This window comes from Camelus dromedarius, chromosome 8 (assembly GCF_036321535.1).
Source record: "Camelus dromedarius isolate mCamDro1 chromosome 8, mCamDro1.pat, whole genome shotgun sequence".
In the NCBI taxonomy this organism is placed as follows: domain Eukaryota; kingdom Metazoa; phylum Chordata; class Mammalia; order Artiodactyla; family Camelidae; genus Camelus; species Camelus dromedarius.
In genome coordinates this window covers 82,563,271-82,584,440 of record NC_087443.1, presented here as the reverse complement: position 1 = coordinate 82,584,440, position 21,170 = coordinate 82,563,271, and the positions used below count along the sequence as shown (strand labels likewise).

Genomic DNA, 21,170 nt, shown 5'->3' with positions numbered 1-21,170 from the left:
TCCTGAACTCCTCAGGGGACGAGATCGTAATCCTACAAGACTTGGATCCAGAACTTGGAACTTGGGAGCACTTCCAACTCCGTGTCCAGCCCCCAAACCAAGGCAGGACTGTGCCTTATTTCAGCAGGAAGTAGCCAGAGTGGTTGTCACCCCAACCCTTGAAAGATTTGGGAAAGGATGAAACGGGATTGGGGAGTGAAGGCGAGCTCCTCTGCCAAGATGATGATGACCCTCTCTGTCCAAAATACTATCCCCTCCTTGTCCATCACCTGCTCTCCGCCAGACTGAGCAGTATCAGAGGAAAGGGGGGGGATTGTAACTGAGCAGGACCCTATGGGTCCTTCCCGGGACAGACCCTCCCCAGATCCTCTGCGGTAGCCCCTCTCTGAAAGACCCCGATAACAGTGTTTCACACATGTTTCCTGAGTTTCTCAGATGCTAAAAACCACCACCAAGTGGAAGAAATTAGCTACTTGGTGGCCATGAGCACGCGGCCCCCAGATCTTCTGGCACCTAGGACTGAGCACCATCAGCCAGAGAATTGTGCACAGCTGACCGCAGACCCTGGGCTCTGCTGAAGCCTTCTGGGAAGCTCAGGTTTTTGGGGGCACGAGCCACCCGTTCCCCTTGCTCTGCTCCAAACTCCGACGTTTTGATATTTTTTGGCCTCACTGTGCGCCGGGCACATGACTCATGTTCGCTAACACTTGGTTGCTTTGAAGGAGCCCATTGTGTGTTCTGGGTATTAATCCTTTGCTGGTGATGTCCTGGCTGGTCTTTCCCAGTTCCAGGCTGTCTTCCGTCCTGCAGAAACTTTAGATGCAATCATCCTAGCCATCTTTTCCTCTGCTCTATGGAATCTTAAATGTTTCCCTAGTGCACTAAGACACCATCCTACACGTTGTAACTGGCTGCGCTCCGATTAAAAAAAAAATTTACAAAGACTAAGTTAAAAAAAAAAAAAGACATCACCCCAAGTTTCGTTCTAAAGATTTCACAGATTGTCTTTTCAACAGGGGCGGGGCTTCCCGTGGGGACCCTGAGCACGCACGCCCCCTCCCGCTGCTCTGACAGTGCCAGCCTGGCCGCACCACCTCCCGTTTCCACGGGGCTCCAGGCCGTCTGCTCCTCATGCTGGTCTCTTGTCAATCTTGGTCCCACAGGCCATCTCCTCCACCTTGTTATTCTTCAGATTTGGCTTCTTTTCTTTTTTTTTTAACTGAGTCTTCGTAAATTTCATACATTCTAATAGTTCATCTCTACCCTCTCTGGAGAAGGGCGGTTTTGCCCTTTCCTTCCCAGTCTGCATTTGCACGTGACTTCTCCCACGTTCCTGTGCAGAGCAGGACTTTCACACACTTTTTTTTTCCTTACAAATTTTTTTTGTGTTGAAGTATAGTCGGTTTACAGCGTTGTGTTAATTTCTGGTGCGCCCACATGCTGCTGAGGAGAAGCAATGATATTAGCATCTCTCTCTTGTTTTCTTTCTCAGAGAGAAACCCTTCTAATGGTCCAGCATTACACTGACTGGTACATTCCCTCTATTGGGGTAAAGCATCGATCTGTGGTCCCAACTTGCTAAGTGCACTTTAAAAAAAAATGTGAGTGGGTGTTGCCACTTATCAAACGCTTTTACTGTATCTGTTAGAACAATCGCCCCGTTTTCTCCCTGTCCTTCCGAGCGGGCAGTGTCTGCTTCTGCCCCACCCCCACCCCAGGGTCACGGACTGGGACCCGTCTTTCCACCCCTCCGGGTGGGGAGTTTGCCTCAAACTTGGGAGAGGCACAGACTTGGCTCTTAAGAATCTCCCTAAAATGCTCTCCCCACCCAGAGGGAGCAGAGACACACCAAGTCCCCGGTCACCTCTCAGGGCTAGTGGGGCCACTCGGGATGGGGCTGAGCGCTGCGCCGGGGCGGAGGCACAGTTCCCGCAGCAGAGGTGTGCCTCCTCCTCCGTCCCAGCGCGGGCGTGAAGATGCAGGGCTCTGCCGGGGACAGCAGCCCCACCCAGCAGCAGCAGCCCCAGTGCATAGCTCCGGGGGCAGCTTTCTCCCCTAATTCCCAGATCAATTTCTCCTTCCTTTCTCTCTCTCTCGCCCACCCTCCCCTGTAAAATGAGGGAGGCAGAATTCCGGTGCCTTCCATCCAGCGTTCCAGGGAGAGGGTGGAGGACAGTGTGGCTATCTTCCTTGGCCATCTTGCCAGCAATTCCATTTCCTTTTTAGCAGCTGCTCTATTTCAGTCCCCTCTGACTCTCCTCAGTGTAAAGTCAGCTTTGTCCCAGAAATCTGAGCCCGTGGGTCTGCACGGCAGTGAGAGCGGATGGGCCGCGGTGAAGCCTGGGAACCTGGCCGCGGCCCGATCCCACTGTCCACCTGCCTCCGTCCTGCAAACTTGTGGCTGCCATGTCCATCCTAAGGCCACTCTTCCAGCTTAATGAAGACCAGGCAGCTTTGGTGCAATCCTGCAGGTCAGACACCCTGAGGGGCTGCCCTCCTGGCCCGGGGTGGGGCCAGACACAGAGGGCCGCAGCCCCCGGCCCTCCTTCCCAGGACAGCTTGCCTGTCGCCTGTGGCTGTGGTTGTCACGTATGGCACTGTCTCTACTTACGTTCACGTGGACATTGGTGTTTTCAGGGTCCCTCCTGACTTGGACAAGCTGATCATTCACAGCATCACCCTCACTAAAACGGCCTCACTCCAGGAAGGAATAAGACTCATGGCCAGTCTTGGCTCACATCAAAGACTGGGGACACGCACTCCCGCGGCTGGGGGTTGATGCTCCTGGTAGGCCCTGGGCCAGCCGGCAAAGGACCCACACACACTTGCTCCCGGCGGGGAAGCTGACCTCTACCCCGCGGGCTCTGGCAGCACCAGACGCTTCGAGAGGAAAGCTCGCTAGGGAAGATGGGCTCTCCTCCCGCCTGCTGGGGAGTTCAGCAAAACCTAAGAATGTTCTGGCACCAGCAGTGCAGCTGAAAGGCACCTGAGACAGAAGCCAGGTCCCTCCTGTCGGCAGTGTGGACAGCTGTTTGGGCTTGGATGGAGACACTCATCATCCAGAAGCGTGGACAGCAAGCAGCCCCCACGTAGCGCGAGCCGGTCCAGTGACATCCCTGTTCGGCTGGTACACAAAGAGCCTGGGGACGGGGGACGAGCACGGGGAGGACCAGGACGCCGCCCTGTGAGCCAGAGCAGCGAGGCCCCACGGCGCCTCTGGGGCTGGCTTGGGGGCTCACCTGCGGAATCCGGAGCCGAAGCTCCGTTTCCCAGCGTGCCTTGCATCAGGACCAGGGTGCCTTTCCCACAGCCTGTGCATCACCGCCCTGGGGCTTTAGGTGGCTGATTTCATGAATCTTTCCACACGTGCGTCTGCGTAAAAGCCTGTGTGGCAGAAGGAACACAGGCGGAGAATGTAGTGGGGACCTCGGCAGCTCCACCCGGTGAGTCTGTGGCTCCGAGCGTCACCCTGAGCTGTGCGAGGAGCTCCCCTGGAAGGCACAGCCCCCCGCTCTCCCGAGACTGCTCTCAGGGCACGCCAGTCCCTGCTCTGCAGGTAACACGACCGCACACGTTAACTGGTTCCAGAGCCCCGTCCACCGCAACATCAGAAATGAACTCCCTGGCCCCCAGTCTGCACGTCCACCCCTAAGTGCTAAACAAATCCTTCATCAGGTGGAAACAGCCCTGCACCTGAACACCTTCCCAGCCCACAGCACCAGCGCAGGCTCAGGTCTGACCTCAGCCCACGCCCACCTGCCTGTTGCTGGTACAAATCGCATCCTCACGGGAGGACGAAGCACACTCACCATGGAGCAGCCCCGAGGCACCCTGGGACAGTCACTGTGAGAAGAGCATGGGGCGGCGTGTAACTACACAAGGGGCTCGGAACGGGAGAACTGGCAGAGCCGACCCAGCCCGGAGCGCCCGAGTGTGGTCCTCCCTCCTGCCGGGAGGCCACACCCCCCTCCCTGCACTGCGGCCCTGGACACAGTGCAAACACGGCACCACTGTGCTCCACGCTAACCGGCGTGCTTCACCCCAAGCCTCCACGAACAAAAGGCACATTCAGGCCGGCTGAATGAGGCGGACACTTGTCCTAGGCTGGAACTGGAGCGAACGCCCCTCTCACGGGGCTGAAAACACAGGACACAGCTGCCCTTGTCCCCGCCACAAGGGCCCAGCCCCGGGCCCCACACGCCTGCCGTGCGGGGAAGAGGAAGAGATGGCCGTGTGTGAGGCCACAAGAGGCGAGAAGGACACACAGGCGATGGCTGGGAGGAGTGACCGCCAGCTCGCTGTGTCCACGCAGTCTGTCCGCTCAGCCCCAGCACGGCCCAGCGAGGTGCGTCCCGGAGGCGCAGGAGGGCGGGAACCCTGCAGGGCCTGCAGAGGGCTGCTCCCCTGCAGGGCCTGAGTCCCGCTGGCACTAACGGCTCCATCTCCTCGTGCTACGGTGTTATGTCCCCAACTTGGCAGAGCGCGCCACAGAAGGGGGGCACCCAGGGACATTTACCTGATATCAAGGGACCCTGAAACACCATCAACAGGCCAAAACTTAGCGCGAGAACACACAGGACAGAGTAACACGTGCGAGACCTCGCCCTAGATGCCCAGGGCTCGCTGCGGGAAGCTGTCCTGACCGCTCAACACCAGGACTCGTGCTCTCGCCGCAGAGGGGCTGGGGTCCTCGGCATGGAAGGGCCACCATCCCACCCACCAGGGAACACGGCAGCCACCTGAAGCCTCATCTGCCTAAGACGTTGTCTTAGGAGGTGGAGTCCTCAGCCCAGTGCTCTCATGCAAAATTAGGTGGAAAACTGGAGGAAGTGTCCCCAAAGGGGACAGCAGCCCCCAGCAGCCCCCGCCCACCGCACCCTTCCAGGCTCAACCAGAGCCTCTCCTTCCACGACAGGAGCCTCCGAGAGCCTCGAGCCTGCATCCACCTGCTCCATGATGCCCTTGTGCCCTGGGGTGTCCCCTCATCCGGCCCCCAACTGCACCCTGGCTGGGGACCCCCACAAGGCCACAGGCCCTGAGACCCAGGTCAGACACACGCTGCCCCCCAATTCAGAGCTTAGCTACGAGCACTGTCGTGAGGCGCTGCCCAGCCCTGAGAGCTGGCTGCTTCTAGGACAGCCACGTGGAACACCCGCTCTCAGGTGGCCAAGTGGTGGTGGCCAGCCTGGGGCATGAACACGGGTGCTGGCCTCAGCCGTGTATCGACCACAAGGTCAGTCCTCTGAAAGCCACACACGGCAAAGGAAGCAGGGCACGTCCAGAACAGCTAACGGGGAAGGGCAGTCAGCAGAATCTCAGTTTTGGCTCTCGCTGCTGCTCTTAAAAGAAGAGTCCTGTTCCCTCAAGGTCTTTTAGACGATCTCCTCTCCCTTGCTACAGGGAGCGTGCCCGCATGGCACGGTGCGGCCGATCTCCGCACGTGCCTTGGGCTCAGCCTGGCGATGTGCTAGGAGTCCCCTGAACCCAGACAGTGGCACCAGCATCAGGGAGACCCCACCCTACCCCTCACCCTCTCCCCAGGAACCACCGACACCAGAGATGGGCCCCTTTCCAGATTGTGAGGTCTCTTCTTGGGGGGCGTTCAAATTTCAGAGGGTTTCTCTGGTTGCAGAACAGGGCAGGAGGACCATCCACAGTTGTGATTTAATGAATTTGATGTGAACACCAGTGAGCAAGGAGCAGGGACGCTGGGGATGAGTACAGATCTGCTCCTACAGACCAGGCCCCGCCAGGCATGTCACCCCTCCCGCTGCGAGCCCTGCTTCTAGCACCCTGCTCTTCAGAGCACAAACCTGGGCTCGGGGCCGCCCACCAGGAACGAGGCCACACTGGGCACAGACTCTTGAGCCAGGCTTTTGAAAAGACAGGTACTGACTGACTGCAAACCAGCAGGTGATGCTGGCCGAGGACCGACAGGCCAGGGTACCACCCGTCCCAGTGCAGCTGACGGCGCCCAGCGAAAATTCAGGTGGGGCTATGTGCACGTGCTGTGGAGAGTTCAGGGACTGAGGCAGGTGCAATGCCACCAGAGGGTGTTCAAACAAGACTTGAGGAGGGAGGCGCCTGAGGACCGGGAACCGCAAGGGGGGAAGGCCAGGTGCTGAGTCCCTCAACGCCCTGGTGTTGGATGGCACCAATGGACCACGGTGGGCTCAGACCCTGGTGGGAGAGAAGAAAGGAGTGGCTCCTTAGTCTTCTGCTGACCAGGGTCCCAAGTTCAGATGGAATTAGAGGGAAAAAAACACAGTGAGGCAAGAAAAGGCGTTAATTAAAGCAGAGGCAGGCAGCTCGTGCGGCTCAGACCCGCCGGCGGTGCACCAGCCAGCTGACGCAGGCGCCCTACCCTCGGCTTTCCCTCAGCCTTCCTTCCAGACCTGACCTCGTCGTAGCCTGCAGTGCTGTCCATGGTGCTGCCCCTTCTCAACTCTCTTTTGACCACACCCAGCGCTGAGGTGACACCGCCTTGAATCAGGCCCTGCCTCTACCTGACTCTCGCCCAGCTTCGGGTGTCAGCCCCGCAGGGCGGCTCTGTCTGGACTCTTCCAGGCCCACCCACCCCCGTCAGCCCCACAGCTCACCGTCCGCTCTGTCCCCCAGCTCCCTAACTTCTGAATGGCCTCCTGTGTCGGTCTGCGCCCTGTCATGGGAGGTACGAGAAACGTTAACCCAGAAGTTACTCCCTGAGCTTGTCCACAGCAGAAGCCACTTGGTGTCTTTCACACACACACGCATTTCTAAACGTCTCGGTGGGCAGTCATCAGGAGAGGGAGCATGGCATCCAGGCCTGTCCCTGACGTGAACTGAACCCCACTTGGTCTGCCAGCTTCTCCAAGCCGTGCCTGACGCCGGCGCTAGCCCTGGATTGGACACTGTCTTAGGAGGCGGATACCTCAGTACACATCATCTTCCAAGTTCACAGAGAAAAAGCCCCTGGTCCACCTGTGGTCACAACACAACAGACTTGGAGCCACAGCAGTGTGGCCTCGAGCTCGCAGTCCTACTTGAAATAGCCAGTTTCTGCTCTCACTGCTCCACGCAGGACAGAAACCAGCATCTCAAACCCTTGTCGGTGCTCCACGGAAGCAGGGAGGACTTCAGAGCTCTTTCTCAGGTAATGGTGGGCTGGTCAGATCAGAACTAACTCTCTGCCCACCGAAAAGCAACAGAGATCCTGAGAGGCCAGATTGGGGGCCACCTGGGTGGAGAGACAGCGCATCGTGGAAAGACCAAGGCAGCTTTCCCCTGAGGCAGCACCTCACACGGAGGAGGCGGAGGAAGTGCACTTGCTGGAGTGGGGAGTTCCACGGGCCACCTCCCCTCCCCAGGCTAAGCTCGGGGGCTACTCAGAACTGTGCTCGCACACCCACACCCCCGCCCCGCTCCCCAGACGGCAGGGAAGGCAGCGTGGGGGCAGCAGCAGCAGGGAAGCCCAGCCCCGAGGAGCGGGGACAACAGACGGTCCCTGCACGCAGGTGACCGGCCTAGCCCCAGGGCCTCCAGGCTGTGGGGGGGGGTGCTTGGAGTGCTCCCCCCGGGCGCCCCGCTGCCAGGCAGGAGCCCTCGCGACCCCCCCGAGACGGGTACGTTCACCCAAGGCCTTAGGCCCACGAACAAACATTCAAGGACAGTGACTAACGTACAGCTAATGACACCCGGGGAACCAGGAAACCAGGCAAGCGAGCAAGTTCAAAAACAGGAAAGCAACCTTCAGACACAGAATCAGCAAACACCAGCCACAGGGCAGCCCTCCCTGTTTCTTAAACAGACTCTCCTCTTTGGAGCAGTTTCAGGTTCACAGCACAGCTGAGCAGAGCGCGCAGAGTCCCCTCCCCCTCTGCCCCCCACGCACGATCTCGTTCTATTTTTTTTTTAAAGAAGTAAGTCACAAGCTTGAAAATGGTATCACAGGGTAGAAGATACTGGGACGTGAGATCGCAAACCTGAATCAGACAGCGCTTCAGAGAAACAGACCCAGTAACCGGGGTCAGCGCTCAGGGGGCGCCTGGCGGCGGGCTGGGCAGCGCGTGCTTCAGCAGACGTGGCCCAGAGGGGCACAGCAACGGCAGAACGCGACACAGAGGCCGGGCGAGGCGTCCCCGCGGAGGGAAAACGAAAACCTCTGACGCGAGATTTGCAGGCGTGCCTGCGAACTCTCCGGCACGGACGACAGCCATCAATCCAAAGAGTCGAAGTCAGTGAAAAGCCAGACACGTCACAATGAAACGAGAGGAAAAAAGAAATGGAGACAAACAATAATAAAATCTGCCAGAGGAAAAAAGCTTGTGGTCAAAGGAAGGGCAGTTAGACCCATGACCAACTTCTCATCAGAACAACGGAAGCCATAAAATGATGGAATAAAGTGTTCAATGTGCTTCAAAATACCTGCCACGCCGGAATTCCATCCCCAGTAAAAATACATTTCTCCTACATTCTTTTAAAAATATTTTATTTATTTATTGTATAATTTAATTTGTATTTCAGCAAGGAAGGGCAGGGGGAGAAAATGAGGTTTTTTTTTTTACAGGAGGCACTGGGGATTGAACCCAGGACCTCCAGCACGCTAAGCACCTGCTCTATCACTGAGCTACACCCTCCCCCCACCTCATTCTTGAAAGAATTTTTCAGACAAAAGAAAGCAAGCAAGCAAGCAAACAGGGACAAGAGAGTGGATGCCAGCAGCGAACAGAGGAAACCGGAGGACTTGCCTCGGGCAGGAGGAAAGTGGTTCCAAACGGAGGTCTGAGAGGCCAGAGGACGGAAACTGCTAAATATATGAGGAAATAAAAAAGACGGTAAGAAACTAACAACAGTTTCTAGCGGTGTTACAAATGCCAGACGGTAACAGTGAGGAGAGGGCCGAGCTGAGGTGACCAGTCCCAAGTCTCTGCGTCACCTGGGAGGGGCAAGCGTGCACTGCGGCCGGCGATAAGTTAATTCTGCTGCTGTTTTTTCACACCGATCATGCAAATAATAGAAAACAGAATATACAACGTTGAAATAGAAGAGAGTGGGAAAAACACCTCAGTCAACGCAGGAAAGAAGAAAAACAGGTGGAACAAACAGAAAGCACAAAATAAAAGAGATTTCAACCCAAATACATCAGTGGAGATGTGAAGCGGAAATTAAGGAAGGCACTTCTGAGCTGCAGGCAAGTCGGCCGTGACGCTGTCATAATTCGTGAACCTCCCCAAACTTCCTCTCAGCACAAACGGAGCGAGCAGAGAAGCAAAAACAAGCAAACAAGCCCAACGGAAACGTCTTCCACCGAAAGACGGTGAAGCGCTGCCTCTCTCCCATCGCCTCTGCTGCATCAGCAAACCGCCCCGGCACTTGCTGGCTTAGAACCACCACTTACTTGGCTCCGGGCTGTGCGGTCAGGAGCCTGCACGAGGCTCAGCGGGGAGGCTCCTTCCCGCCCGAGGTGGTGTCCGGAGGGGCTGCGGCCGGGCTCCTGCACCGAGCCTGGCTCTGGTTCAGCAGGGGGCTGGGAGCTCAGGTGTCGCTCACGCAGCGTGCTCCCACGGGGTGGCGGCGTCATCAGGGTGCACATCCTGAGGGCAAGGCTTCCGAGAGGTCCCTGCAGAGGCTGCCAGGCTTCCAGACACCCAGCATCGCCACCGCACCCCGCGAAGCAGGGTGGAGAGCACAGGCTTTGCGCCATCCGCAGTCTACGGGTGCCATCCCCAAACCACGCCCAGGAGCCCTGAAGAGACTGTGTGGGCCGGTGAGGGTGGGAGAAGGGGCTTGGGAGGGCGCTGAGAACTAGGGCACTCAGAAGCCACCAGCAAGTGGGTGCCGCGGAGTGCAGCGGCGCCCCCGCCGGGTGGGGCGGGGCGGGACAAGCCAACCTTGGTCAAAGGATGAACGAACACGTGATTTTGCCCGGGAAACAAGGAAAGGAGACCTCACCATAAGCGAACAGACAACAAAATGGGGAAATGTGCACAACTTGCACCCTCGGTCACGGGCCAACATATAAGAAACTTCTGAAAATTAAGGAAAAGGTAGCCAAACAACCTCAGAGAAAAATGGGAAAAGCTGGGAAGAGATACAAACAAACTGTTCACATGAAGTGAAACGAAAGCAGCCCTTAAAGGCAAGGAAAGACGCTCAGCTTCACTCACGGTGAGAGAAATGCATATAAAACCAGACTGAAATTTCCAGCCCTCAGCCCTCCCTGGCAAAGCCCCAGGAGTTTGACAGCATCGCCTGAGGGGAGGCTGGAGAGCCAGGCTCTCCACGTCGCTGGTGGGGCGCACACAAGAGTGCAGCTCCTGGGGAGGGGATTTTGGCAACACGGAGCAGAACGACACAGTCATTCTCCTTTTGGCCTAGAAATCCCACTTCTAAGAATCTAGCCAAAGATACGCTTGGAAGTCTATGAAAACCGTGAACGCACAAGGGTTGTCACAGTGGAACTATTTCTAGGAGCAAAAGGCTGGAAACAACCCAAATGTTCGTAGACAGAGAGCTAGCTGACTCAGCGAAGACGCCGCCCTGCAGGGAGCAGTGTGCAGCGTGGAAAGGACGGTGGGCACCCTCCGCGCGGGGATGTGGAGGCATGCTGAGGCCTGGTACCCAGCGGACGCGGCCAGGGGAACAGCAGCGTCACCGCGGGCCACCCCTTCCCTGAGACGGGAGGGGACACGTGGGAATACACACGTGCTTGCTTGTATTACTGTCAAGTGGAAACATGAACCAAAAACTACTGTAAGAAATATTACCGGGGGGCGGGGGCAGCTCAGTGGTAGAGCGCAGGCTTCAAAAAGAAAGAAGAAAGAAAGAAAGAAGTCTTACCACAGAGGAGAGAGGAAAGTGTGAGAAAGGCAAGGGTGAAGCTGTCTGCCGCGAAGGCTCCTTGGTTTATGGACCTCCGTGTTTGAGCACAGGGCCAAAGCAAAATTAAATGAACATGAAAGCAAAGCAAACCCTGAAGAGTGAGAGCGAGCGATGCAAGCGCACCTAGTGAGTGACCGACGGAAAGAAGCGCAAAGCCATCGTGAGCTCCCCCTCGGGCCGCGCTGGCTCACGCGTGGAGATGGTTATTTTGAAACTAGCATGCACGCGATAGAATAAAGCAAAGAAGTAATCCTGCATGGCATTAGGAGCCGAGAATCTCAGCCTAAGAGAAAGGAGGCGGAAAAACAAAGCTAAAAAATAACTATCTATGGTCTCAAATTCGAATTAAAAAGTTCAAGATAAAGTCATGAAACATCTTCTCTCAACACTGTTGCTAGTTTTGCCCCCGACCGTCCAGGAGGCCACAACCTACCCCGTAGCCAAGGGCTCCCCTCGGACTCAGCTGCGCGGGGCTTTAGACCACGTTCCGCGCCGGGAGGCCTGGAGCGCCCGGGGAAGGGCAGGCTGCAGCCTGCGCAGCACGCGCATGAGGGGGCCTCTCATACCAGTACACGGGGAGATGTCCCCCGCCGCCGGTGACCGAAGAAGGTCAAACGCCGAATGGCAAGCACGTGGAGCAGCTGGAATTTCGCTCCAGATGGAGCGGCCGTTTGGGGAGAGGTGTCGGCAGGTTCTTATAAAACACACACCTGCCCTGTGACCCAGGAGTCCCACCCCTAGGGACTTCCCTGCAGAAATGAGGCGCACACCCACAGAAAGACTGGACAAGAACGCTCCTCATGGAAGATAATGTAGGCTGTTTTATAAGAATCGAGTCCCCCCACAAATCTCCTTAAATAATACAAAAGAATTTCACAACATCAGACATTCTTCACCAGACTACACCCCTGGCGCTACTTGAAGGCGTGGCAACCAAAACCTCGAGGTGACCGTGAGTAAGAGGAGAAAAATCAGCTATGCCCAGCACCACTGTCCCTCCTGCCCCCCAAGCCCCGGCCCAGCACGGGGAGGACGGGAGGACGGGCGGCGGGGCCAGTGGGCCGCCACGGACGGAAGGCCGCTCTCAGTGCACGAGCACAGGAAGGGCCATCGCACCGACCGCGGGCAGGGGGCTCACGGAACTAGAGGCCCAGACCCCGCCACGGGCAAGGCGCTGCTACGAGTGTGGGTCTAAGTGTCCCAACCACGGACACTTAGATACGGGGGACACGTGATGGGATGGCGGTAGCAGCTAACCCTACGGTGGGAGTCATTTTCAGCTTACAAATGCGTCAAATCAGCACATCGCACACGTTATGCGTACGCGATTTTAGGTGTCGATTACATCTCAGCAGAGCTGGGGGCCGCGGCGGTGGGGGAGTGGCGGGCGTGTGACGTGAAGACGGATGAAGGGCTGGGTGAACCAAGAGGCCAGAGGGTGTGAACAGACAGCATGATTTGGAAGTTCAGTCTCCCAGACAGAGCTTCTGGGGAGAAAAAAGGCAAAAAAGAGAGGGAACCTCTCACTGGCAACCAGAGAAAGAAGAGAAAAGAAGGCGACACGCTGGGTCTTCGAGACCAGGACACCGTCATCGGAGCACATGCTCACCTCGCTAACACGTCTGGACGCCCCAGGCCGACAGGAAAGGGGCTGTTAAACTGGAAGTCTCGTGAAAGACCCCAATCTCATCGATACGAACAGGAAAAAAGCCCACAGGAGACAACTGGAGAAAATCTGGAAACAAAACTTCACACAAAAGAAACAACAATGTCCCGCCAAGTCCTCCCCGTGCTGGGTGGTGGCAGGGTGGGGGCAAAGCACCTGTGAAACAGAGGAAAACTAAACCCGCACGGGATTAAGCGCCCTCAGACCGTCAGCTGAGGGTGTGGAAGACCACCCTGAACTGGAAATTCAAGCACTACAATGGACCAAAAATGGGGAGAAGAGAAAAGGCAAACTCTTTTGCTCCAACTCCAAAAAAAAAAAAAAGAAAGAAAAGAAAACCAAAATTATCCCCAAAATGAGAAAACAGAGTATAAGGTGCTCGGGAAAGAACAAAGTCAAATGCGTATCTACCATGGGGCATCGCAGGCTGAGGGCCAGGAGAAGGGAGTGGCACAGACAGGAAAGGGCTCAGAGGGAGAGAGGACGAGACAGCATTCCTCTCCCCAGATCCCTGCAGGAGAGCAGGGCAGCGGCACGGAGCTGACACCTGCAGCGCTGATGCACGGAGCTCCCCATCTACAGGAAAGGACCCGAATCTACCCATTTCCACAGGTGCACCCAGGCAGACCAACCCAGAGCCAACAACTAGGAAACATTCCGAGCAGAACCGTAAGATGCCAGAGCGAAACAAAACAGCCTCAAGGCCCCCAGGCAAAAAGGTAAGTCACCTTCCAGTCAAAAGAATCAGACGTTTAAAACCAACACAGAAGCAAGCAAACAGTGAAGACCATTAAAAACACAAAACAAAACAGAACAAAACCCCTCAATGACAGAAACCGTGAACCAATGATAGTGGAACCAGGCAAGTCTGGAACATCTTGCCGTTCCAGAAAGTAAAAAAAAAAAAAAAAAAAAAAAAAAGAAAAACAATTTTAACTTTAAAAAAAAAAGAACGAAAAAAGATAAGATGGGCTTATTGAAAAAGCCCAGGAGCCAGCCTGAGGCTGATCCTGCAGCCAGCACTGGGAACTGTCTGCTGGACAAAACACCGTTGACACTGGCCTTCAACCTAGAATGGGGCCGTATCCATGTGTCCCTGCGGATATGAACAAGTCATCAAGTAGATGGCTGGGGCGGGGACACAGCTTTCCTTCCCAACCCACAACCAGAAAGGAAAGAAGGAAACGGGGGTCCCGACAGCAAACACCACGGTCATAACCGGAGACGCCAGACGTGCCGGACACCCTGTGGCGGCGAGGGCTTGGGGAACAGGCTTTGCCTGGGCTCAGAGTGTCTCCCCGAGGTGCCTGCTGACCGCGAATGGAAAGACAGCCACTTCACCGTGGAGAAACCCAGCGACACGGCCCAACATCGCTGTCAAAGGGACGTGTGGACGCAGCCACCTCCTGATGTGGCCCGTGAAGACAGGACTGCCGAGGCCAGGCAAAAAACGAATAACCCCATTCCCACTGGGAGAAAAGAGCAGGTAAACACAAACTGGGGGGCATTTTGCAAAATAACTGATCAGTACGTAGTTTCAAGAAATATCAATGTTTTAAAAGACAAAGAAGACCAAAGAAGGGTCCCAGGTTGGAGGAGACCAAAGAGGCCCCGCGGCGTGGGTCCCGGGTGGGGCCCTGGAGCAGGACAGGCCTGTCGGGGGAACCTGTGGGTGTGAGGAAGGTCCGTCGTCGTGTGAACAGCGCTGCAGCAGCGCTAAGTAAGGTCCTGGTTCTGACTGTGACCACTACGTGAAGGTATCACGGAAGATGTTGGTATCAGGGGAGCCTACAGAACTTGGTACTACTTTTGCAACTTTTCTGTAAGTCTAAAATTAGTTAAATATAAATCTTAAAAAAAAATCCCTAACAGCTTTGTTTATAAGAGCCTAAGTTAGGAAAGCCCAGGTGTGCTTCAGTAGAAGAAGGCTCAACAAATGGGCTCGCGTCCGCCAGGAAGGCTCCGCAGAGAAGAGGGAAGTGTTCACGTGGACGCATCTCAGAACCCGCTGCCTGGCAGGAGGAGACACAGGCAGAGTAAGCGGGCTGGTGTCTCTCCAAAGGGCACTAACCCCAGCTGGGGGCCCCACCCCACGACCTCATCTAACCCCAGTGACTTCCCAAAGACCTCGCCTCCAAATACCTACACACTGGGGGCCAAGGCTTCAACATACGAACTTGGGGGACAGAAGCCAGTCCCCAGCAGCACCTGTCCATGCACAGGAGTCACCTGTGCCGGTATTCATTCGGGTAGTACTGACTGTCTTGATATCACTTTTCCATAATTTTAGAATTTATTTTATAATCAGGGAGGGGAGGAGCAAAAGTCAGACGCAAAGGAGCCCGAGGGCTCAGTGTACTGGGGAGACTTGCACAGAGGCCCCCCCAAGATCCTGCTGGAGTTGGCCAGTGCTCGGGTGAGTCATGGGCCAGAGGCCGAGGCTCAGAGGAGGGCAGCAAGGAAGGACCCTCGCCTGCAGGATCTCTGCTGGGTATCGCTCTAGGGGACCCGCAGCCTGGCAGCCCAGAGCCAGGGAGGGAGTGGGGGTCTCGAGCTCGCTTGCCCAGAGTGCACAGATGTGACTGACTTAAGCAGCCTCTTCCACGGGCAAATCAGCAGGGAGGCATGACCCTTCCCCGGAGGTCAGCCACAGGCCAGTCACCTTCAGCAGGAAATCCTGCTGGGTGCGAGGACACAGCCTCCCAACTCCGCACTGGACTGTGACACAGCACAGCCACTGGGGACCAGTTCACGGCAGACCAGCCCCGGTGAGGAAGGGCCCAGGCACTTGGCCTCGCCCAGGAGCAGGCAGACTCCAGGGTGGGGCCAGCAGAGCTGGAGACGCAGCCTGGTGCGGGGCGCAGGCCCCAGTGAGGTCCCCTCAGTCCCTAGACTATGCCTAAGAGACACGGGGTAGCGCTCCTCCGTGACTTGAGTCAAGGGCGGTCCCCTCCCCTGGGCTCAGGCTTCTCACTGCTGGTGACTGGCTGTGAGGCTGCACTTCCAGCCAGCACGCCGAGGGCATGTTCCAAGCCAGGTTCCCGAGGTACCCCCTCTATCCTCAGGCCTCTTCTGGGCCTCCTGCAGCCTGTGCCTGCTCTCAGGGTGACAGCTACACACCTCAACACAGGCAGGGCAACAGGACGGTGCCGGCACAGAGCAGGCGCTGTGTCATGGCTGACATTTTTATCAGCACTTTCCTTTCTCCTCCTCTTCATAGCAGGTTTTCAGTGTTATGCCATCGCTCACAACCTAAATCTTGCAGGTATTGTGAATGCAAACTTGTGGCACTGAAAACCCCAGACCCTGAGACTTGGTGACAGTGATGCCACCCCCTGCCTCCTGAAAGCCAGTCAACGTTCTGTTAATGGGTCCTGGAAACACTTTAACAGAAAAATGTTGCTCCTTAATGCTGAAGCCTACAAGGAGGTAAGCAGGGCCCTGTCTGCCATTAATGTGGGGGAAATCATTGCGGGTAGTTGCCAAAGTGAGTCTTAATTCACCGGCCCAATCAAAAAATCTCAAAACAGCATGAAGGGGCTAGGAGGGTCCTGGCCCCGCTTTTACTCCTGGGCCCTCCAGACACACTGCCGGAATCTTTTCCCTCCACCCAACTCAAGGCAGGGCAGCCCCCCACCCCAGGCCCGCAGCGGGTCCTCCCTGCACCTAACAGCTCCCTGCTCCCTCGGTGGCAGCCAAGGCACCTACGATTTCGCGATGTTTTCCTGCAAGTCAGAGCCTCCACCTGCCGTATCTGTTCCTTACATGTGCAGACAGCAGGCCACAGGGAAGCTTTTACTGTAGGAAGGATAAGGAATCCAAACCCAAGATGCGGAGCGGGAAGAACTGCTGAGAATCCCAACCGCTCCTCCGCTTTTCCGGAGATACGAGGTCAAAGGGATTTTCTAGGAAAACTGGAGGCCGGTGCCTCCTCTTGGCACCCAATGAAACCCTTCATTCTGTAGCTCCCCCTATTCTGAGCATCTGACAGCTACGCCACCACCCCCGGAAACAGGAACACGGGAGATTAAAAAAAACTGGACACCAAAAAAAAAAACAAAAAACCGCAAGGGCCGCGCCTTTCTGAGGGCAGCTCGGTCGGCGACGCGGAAACGCCAAGTCGCGGTCCCCGGGCGCGAGCACCTGCGCGCCCACCCAGCGCCGGCGTCCCCGCGCGCGCCCAGGCCTGTGCGCCTGCCGCCAAGCCCACCGCTTCCCGGGAAACCAGCGCCGTCCGGAGGGGTGGCCGATGAACCACCGGGGACGCCTGGGGAGGCAGAGAGGACCCCCGCCGCCGGCAGGGGAGACGCGGCTGACAGACCCCGGCCTGAGGGACGTAACCCCGCCGCCCCGCCACCTCCGGGCCACCCGCGGGGCCACCTCAAGGCAACCTAACGGGCCACCCCCGGGCCGCGGGTGGGAACGAACGGCCCCTGCCACCCCGCCACCACCCGGCCACCCCGCGGCCCCGCAGCGCAGGGCGCCCGGGCCCTGGACGCACGGTGCCAGGCGCGGGCGCAGCGCAGAGGCCCGGCCGCGCTGCGGCGGCGCGCGGGGACCGGGGCGGCCGGGGCTGCTCACCGAGGCTCCCCGCGGGCGGGCGGCTCCGGGGCTCCGGGCGGCGGCGTCCGACGGCCCGGCTCAGCCATTGCAGTGGCGCTGCGGCTGGCGGGGGGCGCGCGTCACGGCGCGCGGGTGCCCCAAACCCGGGCCCTCCCCCGGCACTCCCCGCCCCGCCGCGCGGCTCCGCGACACCCCCTCCCCGCCTCGTCTTTTCCTTCTCCGCCCCGCCTATGCTTTTAAGGAGCAGGTTTGCGGTCTATTAAAACCAGGAAACCGCGCTGCCGAAAATAACCCGGCTGCGGCGGGGAGGGTGCGGGGGAGGGGGGAGGGGAGAGGGGCCGCCTCGGGGCCGCCCGCGCTGCTCGGCGCGCGGGCGCGGGTTCACCAGGGACGTTCCTGGGGAGAACGACTCACCGCACTTCGGCCGTGAAGACGCACGCAGGTGCTGCACGTGTGTGTTTTAACCATTAACTCCTGGCTTCCCATCTCCAAATGCTGCCTTTCTCCGCCCTGCGGAGAGAGAAGTGCTTTTTGGAGCCTTGCGTGGAGCAAATCATGTCCTTGCTCCGGATTCAGACCCACAAATCCGCGGTTAAGCCGCGCCTCCGGGGCCTGCGGGGCGCCAGGATCCCAGCCCAGCGCCGCTGCCGGCTCCAGGTCTCAGTGCTAATCCGCAAAGTGGGACGAATACCCACACCCACCCCTTAGAGTCGCTGGAGGAGGTCCGGCTCATGAATGCGGCGCAGGAGGAGCAAATACTGCTCCATGGAAACCCGTGTGCAGGGCACAACGTTCCCCCGTGGGCTTTTTGCCTTCCCGGGGTACCTGGACTTGCAAACCAGCAGACCTCAGGGTCCTGAGCCCAGAGAGCTAATGTGGACCCTTCAGTGTGACAGTGAGAGGGGACTTTCGCAGCTTGTCCTGGGCCCATGCTTTCTGGCCTCAGGAAAGCCAGCTGGCTAAGGAGGTACCTAAGAGCACAGGTTTGCTCTCCCAGTGGTACCCTGGGCACCTTGTGAGGCGGTTTTACCTCTCCGCCCATCTCTGCCCTGACGGGCGCGAGAAGGACTCGGAGGCCCCACGGATGTCAGGCCCGGCCGCCCTGCCTTGGTTTCTGGGTCAGAGGCGATGGTGGATGGGTTAGTGTCAAAGTGAAGAGGGCCCTCAGTAAGTCTCTGGGTGGTCTTTTCCACCTGACTGTCAGGCGAGTCCCACGGAGCGGGAGCGTTTGGTGAGATGCATGTGGAATGCAAACATTTGCACATCTGGCCCCATTCCAAAAGGCCTCTTCATCCCTGCACATCTTCCCCAGACCTCCTTAACCCGAATCCTGCAAACCCATGCCTTCTACGTCCCTGATTATCTGTATAGACAAATATCTCAGCCGACTCTCCTTCCCAGTAAAGCAGATAACCAAGCCCATTGCTTGAAAATGGCACACTGGGTACACGTCCCTTCCCCACCGTCCACCGGGGCCAGTCGAGTAGGGCTGTGGTGCCGTCAGTCTTTTTCCAGCCAGTGCCAGCTTAGCATGGTTACAGCATGCTCTACGTTTTATTTGTCCATCAGCTTGTTTTAGGGACCCCTCCCCCTCCCGTAAGACCAAAGGTGCGAGCTGGGGCCCGGGAGCGGGTGCTCCCGGGGAAGCCACCTGTTCCTGCAGCTTTGGAGGTTTAGCGTGTGCAGGAGAGCAACTTCGGATTGGTCTGCGGCGGCCACCGTAACAAAAAAATCCCAAAGGTGGGGGCGGGGCTGTTTAACAACTGAAACTGAGTTTCTCCCGGTTCTGGCGGCTGGAGGTCCGAGGTCAGACGCTGGCAGGGCTGGTTTCCGTGTCCTCGCTCCTGAGGACTAGTGTCGGCTCAGCGGCAGCGTTAGTGATGCCCTGAGGTCGAACATATTCCTCTCCCCGGGGCTCTGTATGGGGAGTGTGGCTGCAGGCCCTTTTCAGAACGGCTAGGAAGAAAGTTAAAAAAAAAAAAAAAAAAAACTTGTGGAGGAGGGAGGAGGGTACAGCTCAGTGGCAGAGCCGGTGCTTAGCATGCACCAGGTCCTGGGTTCAATCCCCACTACCTCCTCCAAAAGTAAATAACCGAATAAACCTGATTACCTCCCCCATCCAAAAAAATTTTTTTAAATCTTAGAAAAAATAAAAAGTTCTGCTCATCAAAAGACACTGGTTAGAAAATAAATAGGTAAGATAGAGCAATTAGAAAATGTTTGCAGTGCACATGTTTAACAGGGAGCTGGCGTGTAGATAAGACAAAGGATTGTGCAACCCAGTAATAACAGCGCAGGGGAGGGGATAGCTCAAACGGCAGCGCCCACGCTTAGCGATCATGAGGTCCTGGGTTCAGTTCTCAGTACCTCCTCTAAAAGTAAAGGAAGAAGTAAATCTAATGAGCCCCCCCAAAGAAACAAAAAACACAAAACAATAACAACAATACTAATAAAAGAGCAAACAAGTTAATAAAAATATCATCAGACAGCAGCATATCCCACAGCACTGACGATGGCTTGGAGAGGACTGCGGGGATGCCGGACTTGCCACAATTGTTGGCAAGAGTGGAAAGGTTTCCACCAGTTTCTTAAAAAGTTAAATGTGTATCTACCTCATGACCCAATTTTTAAGTATTTACTCAAGAGCATTTAAAATGTCTGTTCTCCAAAGCATGTTCATGTCAGCTTTAGTCACAACAGTGAACGGCGACGCTCAGCCCTGGTCCGCGCACAGGACAGAAGCCCAGCTCGCTGTGCTCCCGCGGTGGGGCCCGCCTCTGCAGTGTAAGGTAGGAGCTCGCACATGGGCAGATACCGTCCGCTGGGCAAGGAGGAGACTCCGGAGACGGAGAGTGCTGGGCTTAGCCGCACGGAGCCCAGAGCATCCCCGCACTGCGATGGGGACCAGGCCCGGCACCTAAGAAAGGCCAAGGGGGAATCCCCAAGATGATGGAGGCATCCTGTAACTCGTTGGGACCGTGGGTTACACGCGAGACGGCCTTTGTCAAAGCTGACCCACTGCACACGGATGCACGCATTCCCTGCTTGTGAAATGTACTGCAGCAAAAATTTTAAAATCAAGACTCAAATCAATACATATCATGTTACTTCACTCATGTGATACCTTACGTAGACTCTGGTTTCTCCACAGATCATATAAATCCTTCCCCTTTTATAATACATCACACAAAATTCAAAACTAAGCCAAAGTAAGCGTTGTCCAGGTACCTAGGGGAATGACAGTGTAGAGGAGAGCAGGGAAGTGCGCACTTTCAGAATCAGGACAGTGGTTGCCTTTGGGGGGGTCGTGGGGAGCGGGGGGGAGCCTGTAGAGGGCTTCTGGGTCCCCCGCGTTCTCTTCGGACTTGGGTGGTGGCCACGTGGGTATTTAACCGATAATTATTTAAGCCGTACTTAGATGATCTATAGTCTTTTCCACATTACATTAAATAGGCCAGTTATTTGGAATGCCAGTGGAAAACCAGAACCTTCCACATTAGCAGAGAATTGCCAGAATGGAGGGAAGTTTAGAAGTAGCCCCATCACCTCATTTCCCAGATGTGGAGCCCTGACTGACCTCCAGCATGGAGTACATCATGGCGCTCCTGAGTCCCAGGCCAGGGCTTAAATGTAGGAAGGACTGATTTCTTGTCGTGAAGAATTAACTTGCTGAAATCTGTTAGCCTAAATGCCAGTGTCTTTAATTTTTTATTTTATTTATTTTTTAATTGAAGTACAGTCAATTACAATGTGTCAATTTCTGGTGTGCAGCGCAATGTCCCAGTCATGCATATACACACATATATTCATTTTCATATTCCTTTTTATTAAAGGTCATTACGAGATATTGAATATAGGTCCCTGTGTTATACAGAAGAAATTTTTAATCTATTTCTCTATATAGTGCTTAACATTTGCAAATCTTAAACTCCCAGATTTATCCCTTCCCACCTGCTTTCCCCTGGTAACTATAGGATTGTTTACTAGTCTGAGAGTCTGTTTCTCTTTTGTAGATGAGTTCATTAGTGTCTCCTTTTGTTCTTTTTTTAGATTCCACATATGAGTAACATCATATGGCATT

General features: G+C 56.2%; 1 protein-coding gene across 33 annotated transcripts in view; it reads right to left on the bottom strand.

Annotated features, from left to right (window-relative positions):
* Positions 1-17,234, bottom strand: part of JAKMIP3 (Janus kinase and microtubule interacting protein 3) — a 108,005-nt gene extending 90,771 nt beyond the window's left edge. For 15 of the 33 annotated variants that reach the window (XM_031462036.2, XM_031462039.2, XM_064488551.1 and 12 more), the window contains exons 1-2: positions 3,810-4,459; positions 3,240-3,384 (exon numbers count right to left, since the gene is read on the bottom strand). The gene's annotated coding sequence lies outside the window, so the exon portion shown is untranslated. Of the gene's footprint in view, positions 1-3,239; positions 3,385-3,809; positions 4,463-9,376; positions 9,707-16,234; positions 16,645-17,107 lie in introns of those variants that run through there. The other 18 variants (XM_031462037.2, XM_064488558.1, XM_064488555.1 and 15 more) reach the window with 9 other exon arrangements.
* Positions 17,235-21,170: the final 3,936 nt, after the last annotated feature.